The sequence below is a fragment of the Betta splendens genome, chromosome 17, assembly GCF_900634795.4.
Source record: "Betta splendens chromosome 17, fBetSpl5.4, whole genome shotgun sequence".
NCBI classification, from domain to species: domain Eukaryota; kingdom Metazoa; phylum Chordata; class Actinopteri; order Anabantiformes; family Osphronemidae; genus Betta; species Betta splendens.
Genome location: NC_040897.2, coordinates 13,800,897 through 13,820,957, shown reverse-complemented (window position 1 = coordinate 13,820,957; position 20,061 = coordinate 13,800,897). Strand labels below are relative to the sequence as shown.

General features: G+C 46.5%; 1 long non-coding RNA gene across 1 annotated transcript in view; it reads left to right on the top strand.

Moving 5' to 3' along the window:
* Positions 1-13,720: 13,720 nt before the first annotated feature.
* LOC114844010 (uncharacterized) overlaps positions 13,721-20,061 on the top strand; it is a 36,783-nt gene continuing 30,442 nt past the window's right edge. Inside the window, exons 1-2 of the long non-coding RNA XR_003783670.3 lie at positions 13,721-13,926; positions 14,067-14,219. This is a non-coding gene — a long non-coding RNA (uncharacterized LOC114844010). The remainder of the gene's footprint in view (positions 13,927-14,066; positions 14,220-20,061) is intronic.

The following is a 20,061-nucleotide window of genomic DNA, read 5'->3' as shown; positions in this document are numbered from 1 at the left end:
AGCGTCCCATTCAGGTGCAAATGGGCGACGGGGAGCTGCGGTGTCGATTGGAGCCCATTTGCATGACAAGCGTGCTCCTTCGGCGTTTCTGCTGAAGGCTCTGGTTTCTGGAAGGAGACGCGGCCTTGTCTCGTGAACAACTAAGAGAGATGTTCTCAGGACTTGTTCCATCCAGATATTCAGGTCTTCAGCAAAGGAACTAATATTAAAGAAGAAAATCTCCACTAAAGGGCCCACAGTGGACGCTGCAGTAGGTCGACACATGTTTTGCGTTTATTTCAGTTTTTCTGAATCCCATAATTATCAGCATGTGAGGAGCGGTGCGTTCAGGCCCTTCGCTTAAGTAAAAGCCCCGGATGCGTGACTCATCCTTTGCATTTTAAACTTCACTTGTGGTTACTAGCACTAGTGTAATACTGTACAGTAAAGGACAGTAAACACTCAGCCGTTGATCACGGACACGTCACCTCTGGTCAGGCTGTCACCAGCACCGCCGTCGGACCGTGTGCAGCTGCTGGGTTTCCACATCCTGGCGGCCGCTCCGCGCTGCGTGTTCGCTGGAACGTGCATCACACGGCAGGAGTCCAGTAAGGCCGGGGAGGAAGTGCGCTGGCGAGGCCTGATGCGTGACCCCTGACCGCTGACGCTGACCCCTGCGCTTCTGCCTCACGCCGCCGCCGCCGCCGCCGGCGAGAGTGAGAGTCCAACTTCCCCTTGTGCGCGGCGCGCGCAGAAACCAGTGGGACCATCGGGAACCCAGCAGTCCCAGTACCGGCGGGGAATTCACACCAGTGGGGACGTTCGCTCTGAGCAGAGCGGTTTCATGAAGGGTCACACGCAGGACAGCGTCTGACTCACAAACACAGGGAATTTCAACGATGACCAACAGGGACGTGAAGGATGAGCACGCCGCTGCTGCAGGTGATGATGGAGGTCCCACGTTAGAATGGGAGGAGAGGTTCAGTGACGACAACCTCAATGCTGCGGTGTCGTACATGTGTTTTATTTCAGATCTTACGACTCATTTATTACATCAGCAGCCGTTTGGTGCACCTGCTGCGCACGCATGCATGCGGTCGGTGGAGCGGCAGGAAGGCGCCAGGGCCCGGTTACCGGCCGGGCCGGGCCGGGCCGGGCCGGGCCCCACGGTGGGACTGGGCCTGAAACCCCTCGCAGCTCTTCACGCTTCGCTCCGGCGGCGGGGACTTTCTCCCCCTCACGCAGAGGTCAGGGGTCGGACGCCTCGGAACCTCCGCAGGTCCCGCGGCCTCTCGTCCAATCAGCGTGAGGCGCTTTCCCTGCAGAAGAGGAACGACGCGGGAGCGCGTGAAGCGGAGCTGAATGTGGATGAGCAACATTTCTAGAGAAGCCTCCGAAAATCTCCTTCCCTGAAGTGGGATTTACACAACGCTTCTACCATTGGGTAACATTGTGTGGTTTCACAATTGTGAAGCTGCTGACTTCTGTATGGACAACATTATCCGCGACTATCGGCGTGATGGAGCCGCTGACACGCATCCAGGCTAATTCTTTACACTGACGCACGCCGGCGTCGCCGTCGTACGACGTTTCCACCATTTGCGGCCGCGTTTTTCTGTGACTTGCAGTTTTATTTTGAGAGGCAGGCGATATCGTCCTTCCTATTCCTGTTCCACCCAAACACACAAACAAGAGCACTCAACCCAAATATGTGTGAGAAACGAAAAGACGCCAAAACGGTTACGCATGTGACCTTTGACCCCTGCGTGTTTAGAAACATGACAACACCAGCACCAGCCTCTTTCCTCATGTTTTGCTTCTGGCCCGGCGCCGGAAAAACCAGCGCGTGGGCGCGAGCGGCAGCGCCGGCTGCGGACGGGACGTCCCGGCCGAGCGAGAGGCTCTGAGAGCGGCGGGGATCGTGCTCGGCGCTTATATAGGCCGGTTATTTTTAACTACCCGCCCCCTGCTTATTACAGCCCCCTCCTCCCTCCTCCTGCTCCCGGACCACTCAGGAAACACGTTTCCTGCTCACACGCGGCCAGATTCAAACAGAATCAAAGAATGATAGCATTGAGGTTCACCATCCCCCCTCTGTAGGAAAAAGGAGGGGGGAGGAAGGGGGGAGAGAAATGTTTAGCAGGAGAAGGTTGGCACGCGCCAGAGGGGTGACATTCAAAGAGCTGGCTCCAGTCCTGCTCCAATTACTGAAACCCTAAAACATTTGTTAAGAAAACAGCAGAGCGAGCGCTTGTGAATTCCTCGAGTAAAGAACCGTTTCACTGGCACCACTGCTGCAGCGCGCGGACTGGTCCTTTACGCTGAGACGGGCGGGCGAACGGGGGACGAGCGCGACGTGTTCTGGCTTCGATAGGGACACGACGCTGCTTCCTCCCGACCCGTGTTCTATAAAAACGGACTCAGAACCAGCGGCGGGAGTTCCTGAGCGAGTCCAGGACTGGGAGGTGTTTCCACTCTTCCGCTCTGCCAGCGCCGAACACCTCGGGACCACAAACTGCACAGCGAGTGCATACCGGTCCCCTGGACCCACATAAAACCTCCCTCTTCCACCCACCGCGGGAACTTTATGGGGCAAGAAATTAAATCAGCATTTTGTTTGCGCTCTGTCCAGGGATTCGGGCCGCTCGACGGGCCGAGGTGAGGCTGCTGAAGGCCGATGGGGGGGGAGGGGGGGCGCGGGCCCCCACACCAGTTTCCACAAGCAGAGGAGCTTTCAGCAAGTGTTATGGAAACCCACCTTTGAAAAATATGCAGCCCACTCTGGAGAACATGGCAGGAATAGTGGCTACATGTGGATATAATTGAGCCAGTAGAGCAGCGATGGGGATGGGCCTCAGTTTATTAGCTGTTAACACCAGGAATCATACCGGTCCCACACACACACACACACACACACACACTTCACTGACTGTGAAAATGTTGTTTTTTCACTCCAACGTACTAAAAAGGTGCCTTTTATTTGATAAATGAGAACGAGCAGCCTCCAAAAAGCGCTGGAACGTTTCTGAACCAGTCTTTGGACATTTGACAATTCAAAGTGTTTCCCACGGTCCACACACTTCGCTCGCGCTCCGTCTCGGCGGCAGCCTCGGCGCTTCGGAGCGCGCTCCGTTATCGCCTTAGCTCAGCGCAAACAGGGGAAACGGGGGAAAACGGCTCGTGAATTTTTGATCTGCACGAGAAAAAAAAAACGCCAGCCGTAGAAAAAAGAAAAAGAGAGGCGTTTGTGGTTTGACAGGATTGAGTCAGGCCGTTTTACCCTGTTTTCAGTCGGTGGCTGCTCATCAGCTACCGGCTCCAAAAGAGCATTAAAATGTCTCAGCGACACAAAGCGGAGGATGATGCCGTTAAATGCGGTGACGCTGGATAAAGTGGGCTCTATGCTGTCAGAGCGGGGGGTGTTTTCCCTCAGACCTGCACATGCGAACATGCCGAGCTAAACTGTGCCAGCTGTTTAAATAGCATCACCCCAGGCTCCACACAGGTTCTCTGTTGAAAGCGCCGGCCGCCTGATGGAGCGGTCCGGCCTGCAGCGCACTTTATAGTGTACACACCTCAAAATGGCGACATTTGTGAACAGGCTAATAAAAACATTCCTGGGGCAAAGAATGCTCCAGGTATTTCCTGCCTCTACACCTGGCTGCGATCCCCTCAGTGCAGTGGTGTGTTTGTACAGAGCGCTCGCTTGATCCTGCGCTGGTGAATGCCGCCGTGTTCTGCGTTGGGAGCGCGGGCCGCGCGGACGCACTGTCGGGAACGTGTTAGTGACTTGTTTGGGAAATGAGCGCGTAATGAGTTCGAATGCGATGATGAAACGGATGAAAATGAATGAAACACGCCGGCAGTGGGAGGCGGCGACAGGTCATCGGCTGAGGTGTTGCGGGGCCGCGAAAGGTCAAAAGGTCGCGAGGCGTCCGTGGACGTGACCGGGAGCTCGGCCTCGCATCACATCAGCTGTTTCATCCCCTCACTCGCTCTCGCTGCAAACTGGACACGAGGGGCTGATTCCCGGCTGCGGTCGCTCTGATGTGGCAAGAAGTTCATCTGACAGAGAGTTTTGGCAACTTGGGGAATCCAGCGCAGGCGCATCATCGCTGCGTGACGAGCGCGTTGGCAAACACTTGCTGGAAGCAGCGCTTTGACCCCACGAACAGCTGATTTGCTGAGGTTTCATGTAATGTTTTAAGCAGAAACTGAAGTCCTGGAGGCGTCGCGACTCGGGCCGAGCACAGAGCAGGTCCATAACTCACGCGGCTCTGAGGAGGGGGGCGAGGGCCCGGCCCGGTACTGATGCTATCTCAAAGGAGGATGGGGACATTAACCCCGAGTCAAACTGCCATAAAACACCCCTGTTTCAGGCGGGTGAGGGGTGAGAAAGGTGTTGAGAATCGGTTGCTGGGACGAAGAGCGACGAAGACAAGAGGCGATTAAGTAATTTCTGGTGTCTTGACTCTGGACAGTTAGAACAGTTGAAGGGAGTGTTCAGGTGTGGAGGGTGTATCTGCAACTGAGTAATTTAGATTTTTGGGTTTGGCTGCAAAAAGACAGAGCAGATAACAACCTGTGGTTGACAAACAAACGAGATCCGGTGTGCACCGACAATTTGGCACGCGCAGCACTCAGAATCTGATGTGTCTGTTTCACTCTTAGGCTGCTGACAGGAATTGGTGTTTACGGTGTGGTTTCGTCAGCTAACCAGGTGGGTCCACTCTGCACAGAGCACATCCACACCAGTCATGTGTGAAGTGTGCTACCTCAACGGAGAGAGTGGTTTGCTGAGCCGCACGTCGGTTTCCTTTTCAACTTTCAGCAGTTTCTTTTGTGGCTGTGAGCGATCCACTGATGTAACCTGATTTTAAGTGTGTACAAAGTTACAGTTGGAGGTTTTACATCTATTTTAAATATGGTAACGTTTTCTACTGTAGCAGAACCGAGAATGCCCACACAGAGCCCAATATAAAGCAACGCTGCTTTGAGGACTCCCCCACGAGCTGCAGTGACTCACAGCCCTTCTGAAGCCTCCTAATTGATTTATTCTCCACACCTGGCTTCAATAAATGGCAGCAAAGCGCAGGTTACTGCTCCATTTAACACTTGAGCTAAGGTATAATTAACCTACTGTAACGGCTCGTGGGGCCTCACCCGACTGGTTGACTTCAAACTCCACCTCCGCGCCGCTGCTCTTTAATAACCTGTATGTCTCGTATCATCTGTGCCTCTTCACTCACTTCCTGAGTGGGGCCCGGCGGTTGTCAGCCTGTAATGGGCTTTCTGTGGGTTGGAAATACACGGGGGCGTGTTTCTATCAAAGCTGAGGAGCGCAGCTTAAATATAGGAGGGTGAGGGTTTGACGCGAGAACAATGGTGATTATAGATGTGTATAATTAACGTGCACGTCCAACTCGGGCTCCTTTGCATATTTTTCTAATATGTCAAGAAAGGGTCGGACCTATGTATGAGTGACTGGGGTTATTAGCACAACAAAACGCTACTGACGTAGCTGTTTTATGACTGAACCTTATTCATCTATAAGCTATTCTCAAAACATGTGACCATCTTGTACTGTTGCAGCGAATGGCGACACGTAGCAACAGCGAGGGGGAAACGCATCAACAGCAGCAACAACAACAACAACAACAACGAGCAGCAGCTCTCACACCTCCGAGCATCTGCGACCACGCAGGGGTCAAAGGTCAAAGCTGGAGCTCAGCCCAGGCCGTGACCCCCAGAGAGCGTTCCGCCGCTGCCCTCTCGACCTTGACTGACCACTTAAGGCTCACCTGAGCTCACCCCGGAGCGCTATCAGGCCCATCTTGTTTGGAGCGGCGCTCAACTGTCATAACCTGTTCTCACCCGGCTCGTCACGGGACCTGTTGCGCTAAGAGCCGCTGACACCAACCACTCACGTAATGATTCCGGGCTCAATTAATTGTCCTGCTGCCTTTGTCGCTGTGCGAGCGCCGGCGTGCCTGGGCAGTGCTCCGCAGCAGGACGGGTCACGCTCGCGACCAGCGCCGGCTCAGGGGATCAACACACTTGATCCATAAGTGCATGCTGTCATTTGGAAGCAGGGCCCACTTTCAGCTCTGTTTGACCCGAGGCACAGACATAGTGCGAGCAAATAAACCGCAGCTAATCCACCTGCCTGGCACATTATGCAACTCAGGCCCTCTTTGTCCTGCAGAGGCCTGAGCACACGTGAGCTTCTGCTTCTTTGAGGAGCTGCATTCCAGCGTCAACGTCAATCCTTGAAGAATGCACTTGTTTGAACATCCAGCTGCCACTAATGCAAATGAAACAGATAAAAATTCAATTTGAGTCGGTGGCAGAACAGTTTGGTGTCAGTTCTGCTTTTAAGGCTTCAGATATTGTAGCTTTTCAGTGTATTTTCAGGGTAAGTATTACAGAGGTGCACTCTGGTTTAATGCAGCTGGTAACCACTTCCTGTTTTTCGAACAGTGAATCTTCTCACAGTTTGGCCATAATTTCCTGAAGTGTGTGTTTCATGTGTGTGAGCGCGAGCTCTTGTGTGTTGTGGGTTAACGCAAACTGACTGAGCGGCTTGCATGTTTGCAATGAACAATCACAGTTCCCCTCTGCTCAGCGCGGTGCACCTTCGGGGGTGCAAACGCTGCCTATTTAAAGCGTTTGCAGGCGCCCATCGCCAACACATCGCCGCTTGTGCACATTTGCGCCGTTTGCAGGCAGACGAGCCTGAGAATCACAGTTCTTCCTGCCCAGCCGCGACAGCAACGCGCCGCGGACCTCACACAGGCTCCCGCAGCACACGCACACCACTTGTGTGTATAATGTGTGGGCCCAAGTGAGTCAAGCACACGCCGGGCCCTAATTTGTTTGTGCAGACGCTGATGTCAACTGAAGATTTACACTCATCTGGCCTTTTTATTTTGCACGAGGCCGACTGAGACTCTCGGCCAAGAAACGCACCGAAGCACTTGCAGCCTGTTCACGCACCCCCTGTTCCTTCTCTGATGAGGCAATTAGACGCTCAGCAAAGCTTTTCACATGTTTAGCGCAGCGCGAACTCATTGTTGCCTAATTGAATTAGCCGTGAAACGAGTGACAGAGGGAAAGCGACAATCTTGCAGCCGCATCACATACCCAGCCACACATGCCACACGCTGGAGAAGTGGGCCTGACTTGTGGGGGAAGAGGTTCCCCACTGGTTTTGCACGCAGAGATAAACAGCACGTTTTGCTGAAAATAGATCCACTTCATCTCTGCTTGACCTAGAATTTGTGGGACCACACTGAGGGTTCTCTGCCCAACCCTGTTGTTACCTGCTTCTGAACAATTGAGGGGAAATCTGAGCCATTTAGCTGCTTCTCTTTGCAGGCATTAACATGGAGCACCCCCCCCCCCCCCCCTTCCAAAGCTAGAGGGTCTTTTACTAATAAACGGACATCCTGAAATATCCTCCTCAAAGGATAGAATGGGGTTATAATGGAAACGTATGGCAGGGTGTGTCATGTTATAAGGATCCCACAAATTATGGGGTGGTGGGGAATTGTTTTAATCCAGCGAAACCAATTCTGCGGAAACAGAGCTGCCATTTTGGAGAAGGGGAAGGAGCCAGTTATTTCCTGAGTCCAGGCTGAGACCTAATAGATCGTGAGGAAGCCGTGTGGGCCTGCCGGTCGCTTTTAGCGGCCGGGACCCCGCAGTTTTGAGGGTTGGGTGGTTTCGCATGTGCAAGTGTATGAAAAATGAAAGGTCGGAACTGTGTGGAGCTCGTAATTTAGGTTAAATCGTATCCACACATGGCTCATATTCATGTCGTCTTTTTATTTTTCCCCTCTCGATCAAAGATATCATCAGGAATTCAGCCGCTCGCTCAGTCACTCTCGGCTCGAGCTTTCATCAGACGTTCAGTGGCGGCAGTGTCCTGGATCACGTTGTGTTTCTGTGGCGCGCTGCTTTTCTTGGAATGTGCGCCGGCTCTTTTATTGTTCTGTTTCCTGTGATTTCAGGGGCCCTTTGTCCCTGCGTGCTAGGACGCTAATCAGGGAACTCCGTCAGCGCTCGCGCTGCCCTGATGTCACTCTCTGTGGAGTGGTATTTTTGGCCGTGCTCTCATGCCTCTCGCAGTTTGCCGAAGCGGAGAAAAATGTCAGCGTTGGGACGTAAAGAGCAGAAATGAGACTGTGGCATCAGCAAAACATGAAGGGGCGAGGGCCCGTCATGAGGTCAAGCTCACCACAACTTTCCACTCACCTTCTCACGCCTCTCAGCTTTGCATGATTTATCTTTCCCCCTATGACACCGTCCTGACTACATAAGTGACTTGTCTCCCAAACTCCAAGTCCACTTTTTCACGCTCTGGGTTTCCCCCATCTTCTTTTGCTTAGACTGTGGTTTTATGATGTGTTATGGGATCCATGAAACAACAATGAAACCAGATGTGCTTAGTAATGTGTCTATGTACAGTTTTAACAAGTTTGCAGAAGTTGAGCGGCGAGCACATCATGTAGTCAGTGTGAGAACGCGGCGCCATCTGAGCTTTCCGTTCGAGCCTCGGTTCCCTTTTATACCTCATCTTAAAATAAGCCCCCTCCCATTGGCTGAGAGCGGCCTGGACATTGAATCACATCAGCCCAATTAGAGAGTAACGCTTCCTTTACTGTGAAAGATGTTTCCTGTTGATAGTAAACGTGTGGCCCGCTGAGGAGGGGGGGGCGCTGAAACGCTGCCAGTACTTCCATGACCTTTGTTGCCTCCATGGCGGAAAAACTGATGCTGACACTGGGGTGAGGTGTGTTTTGACTGCGTGGATGTGGAAAGTAACCGAGTACACGAGGTGCTCAGGGTCGGCTCCTCTTTAGCGCTCAGACGTGATGTTATGTCATACTCCTGTGTCGCCACATTACAAACAGAAAGACAAACTGCACCGTTCACGCTCCCGCGCGCTTTTATTTTGTCAGAGCTAATTAAATAAACTGTGTCTGGTGGCGGAGTTTCCCTCTAAACCTCTCAGATGGTTTCATTTATGTCAAATTATCAATTTGAGACTCATTCACATGCAATTCTTCAATTATATTAAAGAAATTGGTGATACTTTAACAGCACAATTAGCTCTAGCAACTTATTAGGCTGCCTAATAAGTATTTGTATCCAGATTAATAGTGTTGTAACTTAGTATTTGATCCTTTTTTCACTGGCACTTTTACTTAGCAGACACTCACTTGTCCTGTGACGCACGGGTCGGCTCTGACAAGCTACACGCTGCAGTTGCATCACGCACGCACACACACACACACACACACACACACTGACTCATTTTTGCCATGTCACATCGTTCCCGTGTCCCGTGGACGCGTCTGGTGCCAGGTCCCGCTATTTCACAAGCGACCAAGATATGAAGTGGTTTAGTCTCTGTGGGAATGACAGCTTTGCTCTGATGGCCTCAGGGAGCTCACATTACAGGGCTGTACTTAGAGGAGCAAACAGATATGATGTTCAACTCTTTGACTCACTGATGTTGCTCTTTCGCAGCCATCTAAACAAACAGAAACCGCAGGGGACCTTCTTCCCTCCTTTTTGATGTCTGTGAGAAAATCTGATGTAGAAAAGTTAAAAAAACTCGCAAAACCCGTCTCCTCCTGCTATCTATCGAAGCCTTCATCGTCCTGTCTGCTCGCTGACCTCTGACAGGCTTGTTTTGACCACCCTCCCCCTCACACCCACCTGTTTCTGTGGCCTGCATAGACTCATACGTGTTTACCTCTAATGGGACTGTGCTGCCGAGTTAAAACCGAGGGGCCCGACGGTTGCGGCCGCAGGTTGGAGGAATGTCTACCGTCTGGACGGGAAAATGTAATCAGCTGAGATCAGCAAATTAGAGGCCAGTTTCTTTTTCACCCTTCGCGCTCTCACTTTCCCTCCATATGCTGCTCACACGAGCAGGCACTCTCACTCTTACTACGCACACACACATGTGTGTTCTTTCACATGAAGGAAAATGACACCTTTTCTTTCAGCTATTTCCTCTGTTTTTACATACTTGGGCCTGGGGTACAAGAGGCAACCTTGTGTTTTCATGTGACAAAACACACAGAGGTCTGTGTGGATTTGGGAGAGGTGAATAGCCTAATTCATCATTCCAGCTTAGGCCTGTCTAAGCCTCACCTGGGAATATCTCTATCTACACTTAAAAAGTGGGACTGTTGGCACTGTCTCATGAGCTTAGAAGAACTGCAACTCAGCCCCGTCCTTCGTTTGACTGATGGCTTCTCCGGAGAGTCAAAATTCCACAGTTTGAAATGTGGTTTTACCTAAAGGCTTTAGTTTCGCTTCAAAAGTCCCCCCTTCAACGGAGGAAACACACTTTTGCCTAATCCTTAAGTTTTGGGGGCTGTGTTCACAACTAAAAAAACACAGCGGTGAAAGAATTATACAGATTCCCCAGATTTAAGCACCAAAAACACTGTGTAAAAATACCTCTTTTAATCCAACCCTGCAGTCAATGGATGCCAATCCCTTCACCTGGTGCTCCACAGTCAATTGCATTTAAACTAACTGTAGGAACACTAACATTACAGCAGCCAGTCAGCCTAGAGTTCACCTGCCGTTTTAGTTTGGCGTAGAGATATTAGAAGAACTGCAGTTAGATGTAAAGGTCCAATGGGCTCAGAATTAAAAAGCAAAGAGGAATAGACTCATCTTTAAGTCCCAAGACCAACCCTAATCAACGGTTTCTGGATCTAGGTGAACAAGTAACTGTTGAAACCTCAATGAAGCCTAAAACACAAGTAACTGCCACAAAAGACACGTTAGGCTACAGATAAGACGTTAACAGGAAGTGAAGCATACGTGTGATGTATAGGCTGCGAGCAGATGCAGGCGACTTTCATTATGAGTCCAGTGTTGCTGGAACTTTGACTGCCTTCCTCAGTCCTATCTAAGACAGGATGAGTGTTTGCTGCTCCTGCTGGTGGGTGAAGGTCAGTGGAGGCGTACGCAGGAAAAGGGCAGCATCACAGCCTACAGTATGTGCACCTACAGAACCTACCCACTGCTCCGGACAGTAAAAAAGTGCCTCAAACAACAGATGGTGCTGGCGGCGTAAAATGGTGATAAAGAAGCGATCGGCCGTTCACCATAATGAATAATGAACCCATAATTTAACAGTTTTAAAAGTAGGAGTATCTACTGTCAGTAAAGTGTAATTTAACACACACAACTTTCAGAATTTATTAGAAACTGGATCTAGATTTAAAAGTCTTAAGATATTTTTCAACACTGAAACAGCTGTGCATGTCAGTCAGCGGTACAGTCACGCATCACGCTTTACATCTGATAATGAGCCTCCTCAGTGGACGCTGGGGGTAATAGGTCGACCACAGGCACGCGCTCCCTGCGCCGCGCGTCCTCCTCTTCCTGTCACGTACGCTCACTGACACATTCTCACTGACTCGCACACATGTTGATAACCACACTTGTAATGTGAACCGTGCTGCTGAGGAGAGCAGCCGTGTAATTACAGAGCAATAGTGGGAAAGCCATAATCACAAAGACTCAAATAGAAATGTGAATCAACAGATGATTCCAGGTTGTTTTGTTCCCTCTGTTTACACAAGGAGGCTCTGATTTACGTTTGGAACCGGAGGAACCCATTGTCCCGCTCGCGCACGCTAACATTCTCTGATTGAGGCTTTAAGGAGCGTTGATGTGTAATAGATCTGCTGGTTTCGCGGAGAAGCCACATCAAAGCCGTAACTCGGGGTCGCGCGCGTCGATATGAGACGCGGCAGCACATTCTGACGATAACCCCGTGGACAGAAAGAAATCAGTTGCTCGCTGTGAATCACAGGTCTGCGTTTGTCGACCTACAATGGAGCGTGTGTTCCGCTACACACGCATCACATTTTCAGTTTTTCAGCCCAGCTGGCAGAAACCGTTAAATAAGTAGAAACTGTGACGCGCCTGTGGTATGAAAATGAGACATAATGCACATTTCTTTCCATATTAGTGTATGTTATTTTAACTGGTTTGCTCACCTGTTTATAGACTTGTTGATCATGCATGAGCGGCACTGACCCCTGGAATGAATTGCTGGCACACTAGTCTCTTCGTTTGGACCACTTTGCTTTAAAATGACATATCCTCAAACTCTCATTTGACTTTAGTAACAGCTGTGTTGAACACGTGTGACAATAAAAAAGGCTGTTCACACATTGTTTCTGCGCCAGAATAGTTTTCTTAGGTATATAAAACTCACAGTGCACACATCCGTTACCTGAAGTAAGTGGAAATTATCAACATCATCATCACCATCATCATCGTCATCATCATCATCATCATCATCATCATCATCATCATCATCATCATCATCATCAGAGCACAACTTCTCCTCTGTTTTGAGTTTAGAGCTTTTAAAAACTGCTGTTTGAAACTGTGTCGTTGCTCAATGGCAATTGCCTAAGACACCCCATTCCTGGGAAATGAATGCATGCCCTTGTTCCTATTTTAGTTTTCGCCCGCCATCGTGGGCTGCTATTTGGTCTGCCATTTCTCAGGGTTGTGGGCTTCTTTAATGAGCACTTTGATCCCACTCAGGTCTGGCGCTCGTGTTTACGCGACCCTGAAGAGAAAAATGAAAAGAAGAGGGAAAAAACCATTTCCTATTCTCAGTTAGGGACCGAGTGAGTTGTGGTGTCCAGTGTAGTGGCCACAACAGGATCTCAGAGACCTCGTCTTCACCCTCAGACCCTGTGTATCCGTGAGGAGGTCACGGCTGCATGATCAGAGCACAGCATGGTGACAACAAATGTATATAAAAATTAGACTTATTTTGTCAACCTTTTGCACGTAATGAGTAAAATATGGGGACGACAGATGTATGATATGGCAGAATCAGCTTTCGTCAAGTATGATTTTAAATGAAATTAGCTAAAGTGCATAAAGACAATAAAATGACTGTAAATTAACCATGACATCAATAAAAGAGAATATTTCAGTGATTGGTGTAACATCAATTATTACACTAAATTCACAAAACTGTATTCTAAATGTCTAATATACCTAAACTGTATTGCAGTTGAGGACAAAATGATGAAAATCAAAATCACTCTGAAAATGAACGTGAGGGACAACTGGAATCACAGGCTCATCCACTGCAGTTGACGGTGTGACTCAGACGTGTGCATGGCGCCCGTGTGTCTGTAGGCACTCCCGACGTCTGGGCATGCCCCTGATGAGTAGCTGGATGGTGCCTGGGGGTCTCCTCTGAGACCTGGATCACGCTGAGCTCCTGGGCAGCCTGCAGTGGGAATTATCCATGTTGGATCTGAATTCAATTGAGGTTAATTTAGTACACAGTGGCATCAAAATCCATTCCTACGTATGCAATATGTTCACTTAGCCTCTCTATTGCATCTGGTGTCACTTTCATTTGTGCCAAAACAAAATTGACAGTATTTCAAATAATCTGAGCTTTCTATATATACAGATGGAGTTTCCTAAAGTTGGATTGACATAATGTGATCATTGAGTGTATCTGGTTCAGTTAACAATACAAATATGTAGTATTAGGTTTAAATAAGTTTGTTACTACCCTGATACATATTTAGTGATTTTGTATTAAAATGATTGTCAGGTTTGACATGACAAATCATTTTAAATACTTTGTTTATAAGTTTTGTGCCTCTACTCCTTTGTTTAATGAGTAAAACAGCGCCCCCTCCAATGACGCGGTGAAAGAGTGCATTGCACCGCCGCCATGTCCGTAAAGGTGCGCATCTCTTGGTGACAAAAGATTAACCAATCAGATCAGGCTGACGTCCTGACCCTGGTGAACTGTAATTAGCGAGCAGCCAATCGAGGGAGGCCAGTGGTCCGCGCCAACAACATCACAACATCAACGCCATCTTTAGGCGGTTTTATCGTTAGCTTAGTGCCTTTTTTACAGTAAGTGCACTAATGGAACACAATAAATACGTAAATAATTTGTATAAACTGAATAAAAATACGACTCCAGCTGCACACAGAGAGGAGAAAGGAAGACTTCCGTACTTTTAAAAACAAACTATGTCTGTCTTTGAGTGAAGACTAGCTGCAAATGTTCAACGGCTAATCTTCAGCGTCGCTAGCCGCTTCCAGAACATCAGCTGAGCAGTTTTAGCCCAGTGGGACATTCCTTGACAGGATGTTGGGCTTCACCACTGTGACAGACAGGAGAACAGCCTTCCTCTGTATACAGGGTGAGTGACATGTGCAGCTCCTTGTTTTCCTCCAGCTTTTCTGTTTACTTGCTCAATAGCTATGCTATATTGCTTGTTGCGTTTATCTTAAATATTCTTCAAAATCTGTGTTTCAGTGTTTTGAATATAAAGTGAAATACTCACTTTATATTGTCTTTGCACTGAGGATGGCATCAGCCCATAAACTATTGAGTTTACCAGTATTATGTGTGTTTTACTGCTGATCTGAACATTGTAGAGGATCAGTTAGATTATTTTATATTATATGTTGTTTTGTAATGCATTTTCAGAGAGATGTTTGTGATACTGTCTCTGAGACAGAATGGCTTGACTTAGCTTTTCAATTTAGGGCCTCTCCGCTGAACCAAGTAGAGGATTTCAATCATTTCTGCTTTAGTTTATCATCTTTTTATTGTAATTTCACAGTGAGTAATATCTGAACTGCGGCTCCAAACCTGATGGAGCAAAGCAGACATGCAAGGAGCAGAAAGACAGATCTGGGAAGAGCCGAGTGTTGAGCTGCTGCTGGCTGAAGTTGCGTTTTGTAGCTTTAATCTCACATCTGAAAACTAAAAGAAATTACAGATTGTGGATTTATCTTTCTTTACACAATGACTGAGGAACATATTACTGCATGCATATTTATACTGAATGCGAGAGGTGTTTATCAAATCAGATCTTTAGTTTAACATGGTGTAGATTCATTGATTTTATCCCGCTCTTGTAATCAAATGATGATTACAGATCAGATATTAACTTGGAGCCAGAGCAGAAATTTTAAAATAAAAGCAGCTGTTTCATCAAGGGCATTTTTTTAAACCCTAAATGAAACTTTGGAATTTTTTAAAACAAGATGTGGAATTACACTATTAGAAATTAAAGTTATACCTGTAACATGTTTGCTCTTTTTAAAAAAGATACTTTTATGACACATAGGAATGTACAACATAGTCCTTAAAGGCCAAAACAGTTGGTCAGATGTTTTCTTTTGTTTGTCTTAAGGCATCAGCAGGAATTGCAGCATTCCACCAAAATGAATAACCAGCTGTATGAGCACGCATAATACGATGGAGAGTTTCAACCAGGTGTGCTGTATTGCCTAGAGAGTCATTAATCCTTTCACACAATGTCTCATCTAGTGTCAGGTTGAAGGAACGTTGGTCTGAGTCAATGTGGGAGCTCCCAGAACAAACCAAGAAACCAGCCCAGCCTCACACTAACTGTACAAACATACGTTATATACCTCTTATTCTCTTATTTGTAGGAAATGGTTAATAAATGTGTGGTACGTACATCGTGCAATTAGAATATACTGATTTGGAAAATATGTTGGCCGCTGCGTCCCCTGTAAAGGTTTAATCTCTAAATCCTGTTTAAAAAGAAACACAGGAGGATATGCAAAGCTTGCAAACTGCCAGAGTGACAAGTGTGTGTTTGCTTTGCAACTCTGAGCCCAAAACAAAAGAAACAAAGTATTGTATGTATTTATGTTGGAGGTTATGTATGTGTTCTCAGAACCTATGCATGAGTGATAGTCCCATCCTTAGCTGGGCATAAAGGCAGACTAAGACAGTGTGTGATGGGAATAGATCAGAGCCAAAGAAATGAGACTTACGTGTATGTTGACTCAGTGAGTCACGGTTATTGCCGTTCGCATCGGGCTAGTAAGAGCATATGGCCATGTGAATGGGTGCAGGAGCAGGACTCCTGCAGAGATGGACCAGTCACGCATCCGTGTGCGTTGTCACATGTACACACAAACAGTACATAGTTGTGTTTAAGGGATTATTCGATGAGAGATAGATCAGAGGCATTAACCAGGTGTAAATGGCTGTCAGGCTGGATGCAGCAGTCTGCCATGACTTGCCTGTTTGTGTGTGCCCATCCACGTGCTCTGGAGACCCATGTGTCGGTGGTTGTGAGTCATGCCAGACAACATTTGCCCAAGCTGGCGTGACTCACTGCATGCTTGCTGGATGGGACCCGGACTGTTGATCTTTTCTCATGTCTTATGTACAGTATCTGTTTGACTTGAGATTTTCGTAGACATTCTTATCTGCATTTTTGTTGCGTGTGAATGCATTTGCGTTGAGCAAGACACCGCAACAGCTGCGTTGCTCGTTATCTGTATGTTTAAATCTCCATCTTGCATGCGACTCAAGAATGGGAATGTAGTTTGGTTGTCAGAGCTTGTGCAGGAGGATCTCGCCTTTTTTTAAAGCCAAGGAATGTCAGACAAGAGTAATTGCAACACGAGACATTACTACAGAGGTGTAGACATAGGTTTTGGCTGTGGAAACATGCGTGGGTGAACTACAAATCTATGTATCTGTACCTGTTCAAGGGTTAAAACCCAGTGGAGACAGCATTAACCTCCTGCTGATATGAGGACGTTGTAGGTGTCTTATCATGAACCCAGGATCCCTAAGTAAGCTATACAACACTTCACCAACACAGTTTTATAGCAACAGAAAAAACGGTCATAAACATAAAATGACTGACTGATAGTTGCACTCGGCTGAAGGATGCCCTCTAATTACTGAGTTTTACGAGCCCAGGATCCACAGTGAAAACATGTTCCGGCTTTGCCAGAGAACAAACACTGCTTGGGAGGTCAGAGTGGCTGCAAGGAGCTAGTGATTGTCCTGCCCTGAACCGGACCAAGTTCAGTGATCCACGGGAATTCTCACCTTTGGCGCCTGTATCTCATTTGCTAATAGGGTGCTTAATTACAATGTGAGTAATAGGTCAATTGCAATGTGTGAAAATAATCAGGCATTGAGTTATGTGTTCTAGCAATTAAATAGTTCGTTGGAATTCATTTGAATACAATCTAATATTTCCTTAATGCAAACTAAGGACTGAAAATAAATTCCACGTTATCCAGTGTATACGTTTAGTTTTTTACCTAACCGAATATCTCATTTAACCACCTGCATGTAGGATTACCATAAATATATCTTGGGAAAAACAACAGATTTTTAAAGGCCTAATGAAAATGAAACAAGAACCATCAACACCCTGGCAAACCACATAATGAGACGTTGATTAGTGCGGTGCGCAATACTATGGTGACATTACAACGGAATGTCTGATCAAATATCTTTCGTGTTAGTAAGTAGGTCAGCTACTAATAATTGATCAGAGATGGAAATCTCAGCTCTTGCAATTAGGCCATTGATCTTGTGCTAAATACCAAACCAAGAAATGGGACAAATAAACAAAATGTGTTGACTCATGACGACATATATTTAAAAGAAATAATTGGATGTGTATGTATTATGCAACGAGCAAACCGGTAACACAAGTCAAGAAAAGATCTTTAAACCACTGAAGTATTTCAGCCACGTAAGTGAGAGTTTCCACTGACCCTGTGGTCAAGCAGAAGGTGGGAAGGGTTAATCCTGGTTTACACTGACCTCACTCAGCAGCTCCTCATCAATGCAGTGTTAAGCATGAGTATGAGGAGGATTCTCCTCTCACCTGTAGACAACACGTTGGCCTGGGTCTGACCCCAGATGTGATGAGAGACTTGATGTGACAGCTTCACTGTAGGAGAGAGAAGAAAGGGGAGGGCCAGACAGGGTTCCCTTTTAGAAACAGGCCACGATTTGCATACAGTATTTTTACATATTGATTATTTTAAATATATTACATAAGGGCTGAATCATTAATATAAAAAGCTCCTTTCTGGAAACCTTAAAATTATTGTAAACACTTGTGTCTTATTTCTTTTAATAACAATAGTAAATAAAACGCTTTGAATGTGCTGTAACTGCGTTTGTGACATTTATTTCTATAGCTTCTGTACTGAACCATCCTCTGTCCTCATAAAAAGTAAAAGCACAGCTCTGAACAAATCTGGTAATTCAGGGAGAGCAGGTAAATCTGCACTCATTCACAAACGCAACTTTTTATGTTGATCTGAACCATTTTCTCCTCCTACAACACTGAAGATGTCAGTTGGACCAGGTTGACGTTTTATTCCATTATACTTAAAAGTGCTATATTTGTTTTACAAGTTGAAAACAAATAAAAGCCAGAGACACTGAAGACATCTAAATGTCGCAAAGGATGAAAAAATGGACAGAAATTAAACCTATTATTGATTAACCCAACATTTTCTTTACCTCTGTATTTCAGAGAAAGCCGTACATTTTCCTACTCACTAGTCCTGCAGCTGATAAAATCCCTGCTATCGTTCAAGGTAAATGCAGAGTTCAAAGGATGTCAAAACTGTTTGCAAAGCATTGGGCGTTAACATCAGCTTTGCAGCAATTCGTTTTTTCATTTAGCACTTATCTTTATTTCTACAGATAAGGTGAAGCTGATTAATCTATGTCAAGGGTCTTTTTTGACTGCATTTTGATTACTTTGTTTTCAATTTTTCAAAATGACTGATGTTTAAATTATATGCTGTGCATATATTTTCTGAAGATAGGGAGGTTTCTATATCAGACGTGCATTTAGAAAATATCACTAAATCAACTTTGGACGTAAGCACACAGTGTAGGTGTGTTTTGGCTAATAAAACGATTACTACATTCCGCGTGTGTTTACCTGTCCCCTCAGCTCTCAATATGTATCACGCCCTCACTGTGCAGTTGTAATAAAAGCAGATTTATGTAACACAATTATTCATTGAGTACAAAGATCTAGAAGTATTTGATGGAGTTATAAGTCAAAATTTATTTTACTTTATTACTACTTCAAAATTTCTTCTGCCAATAATGTTTCAAACCGTAAACCTTTTGTGTATTTGTAAAAATATTTTACAAGTACCGTAGCTCATGGAGCCATTTATGAACTTAAAAAAATAACCTTTTAGGTAAGCACTACATCGTCATTTAAAACAGCAAGAGGTTTACGACTTGGCGTCCTGCAGACGCGCACAACAAAAACATTAGATAATATAAAAAAAAACCTTGCAGAAGAATTTGTTCTGCTTTGTTTACATCTACAGGCAATAAAAGTGTAATAAAATGATCTACCGAGCAGTATGAATGCAGCCTCTCAGTATCATTTTGCCTGAAACACTCTTCAAGTATTTTAATGAGCACATCATAAACGAAACATGCACTTCTGTTGACAGAGAGATAAAAATAAAAAAGCGCTGGCTGCGTTTTGTCTGTCTTGGTACAAAGCGCTTTCTGTGCGCGATCTTTTCCTTTGTAATTATTTACCATTTATGAGGAGCGTCGGGTTCTACAGGTAAGGCCGGGTGAAGGTTTGATTTTCTCACAAACAGCACATTAAATTCCTTACAGCTCACTAGCCAGTCGCACTGCGTTCAGTTTTTATGTGAGGAGTTTTATGCAACCGCTCACTCAACCTGTTTGAGGAAGAAACGCTTTCAAACGTATCTCAAGGACTCTCAGCGCAACAATGTCTCTTACGACTCGAACCTCTGCTTTGAGAACAGAGGCGAAGCAAGATGAACTCTGCGTTTAGAGGAAGACGTGGGGTGGGATTTAATGAAAGGTTATATGAAGTCAAATTGTGACTATCAGCAGCATAACTCCGCTGCAGCTGGACGTGCTTCCACACACACACTCGCATGGACGCATGCACAAGGCACCTGTGCAGCCTCCACTGAAAGGCAGCTGATAGCACAGTGAAAGAACTTGACATTTGTTTTCTTTATCACCTCCGACACGTCCTTTGTGTTTGTGCAGAGTGAGAAGTATCACAGTGCTCAACAAAGGCCCCATTTACTCACCATCCATATTTGTCCAAATGTTTTCCTTTAGCTCCGTGAAACCACAAGCTCATTATTTCATTCTTGGTAATGTTAGCGTTTAAATCCACATCAGCACACTCATTTGGTTAGAGATTGTAAATA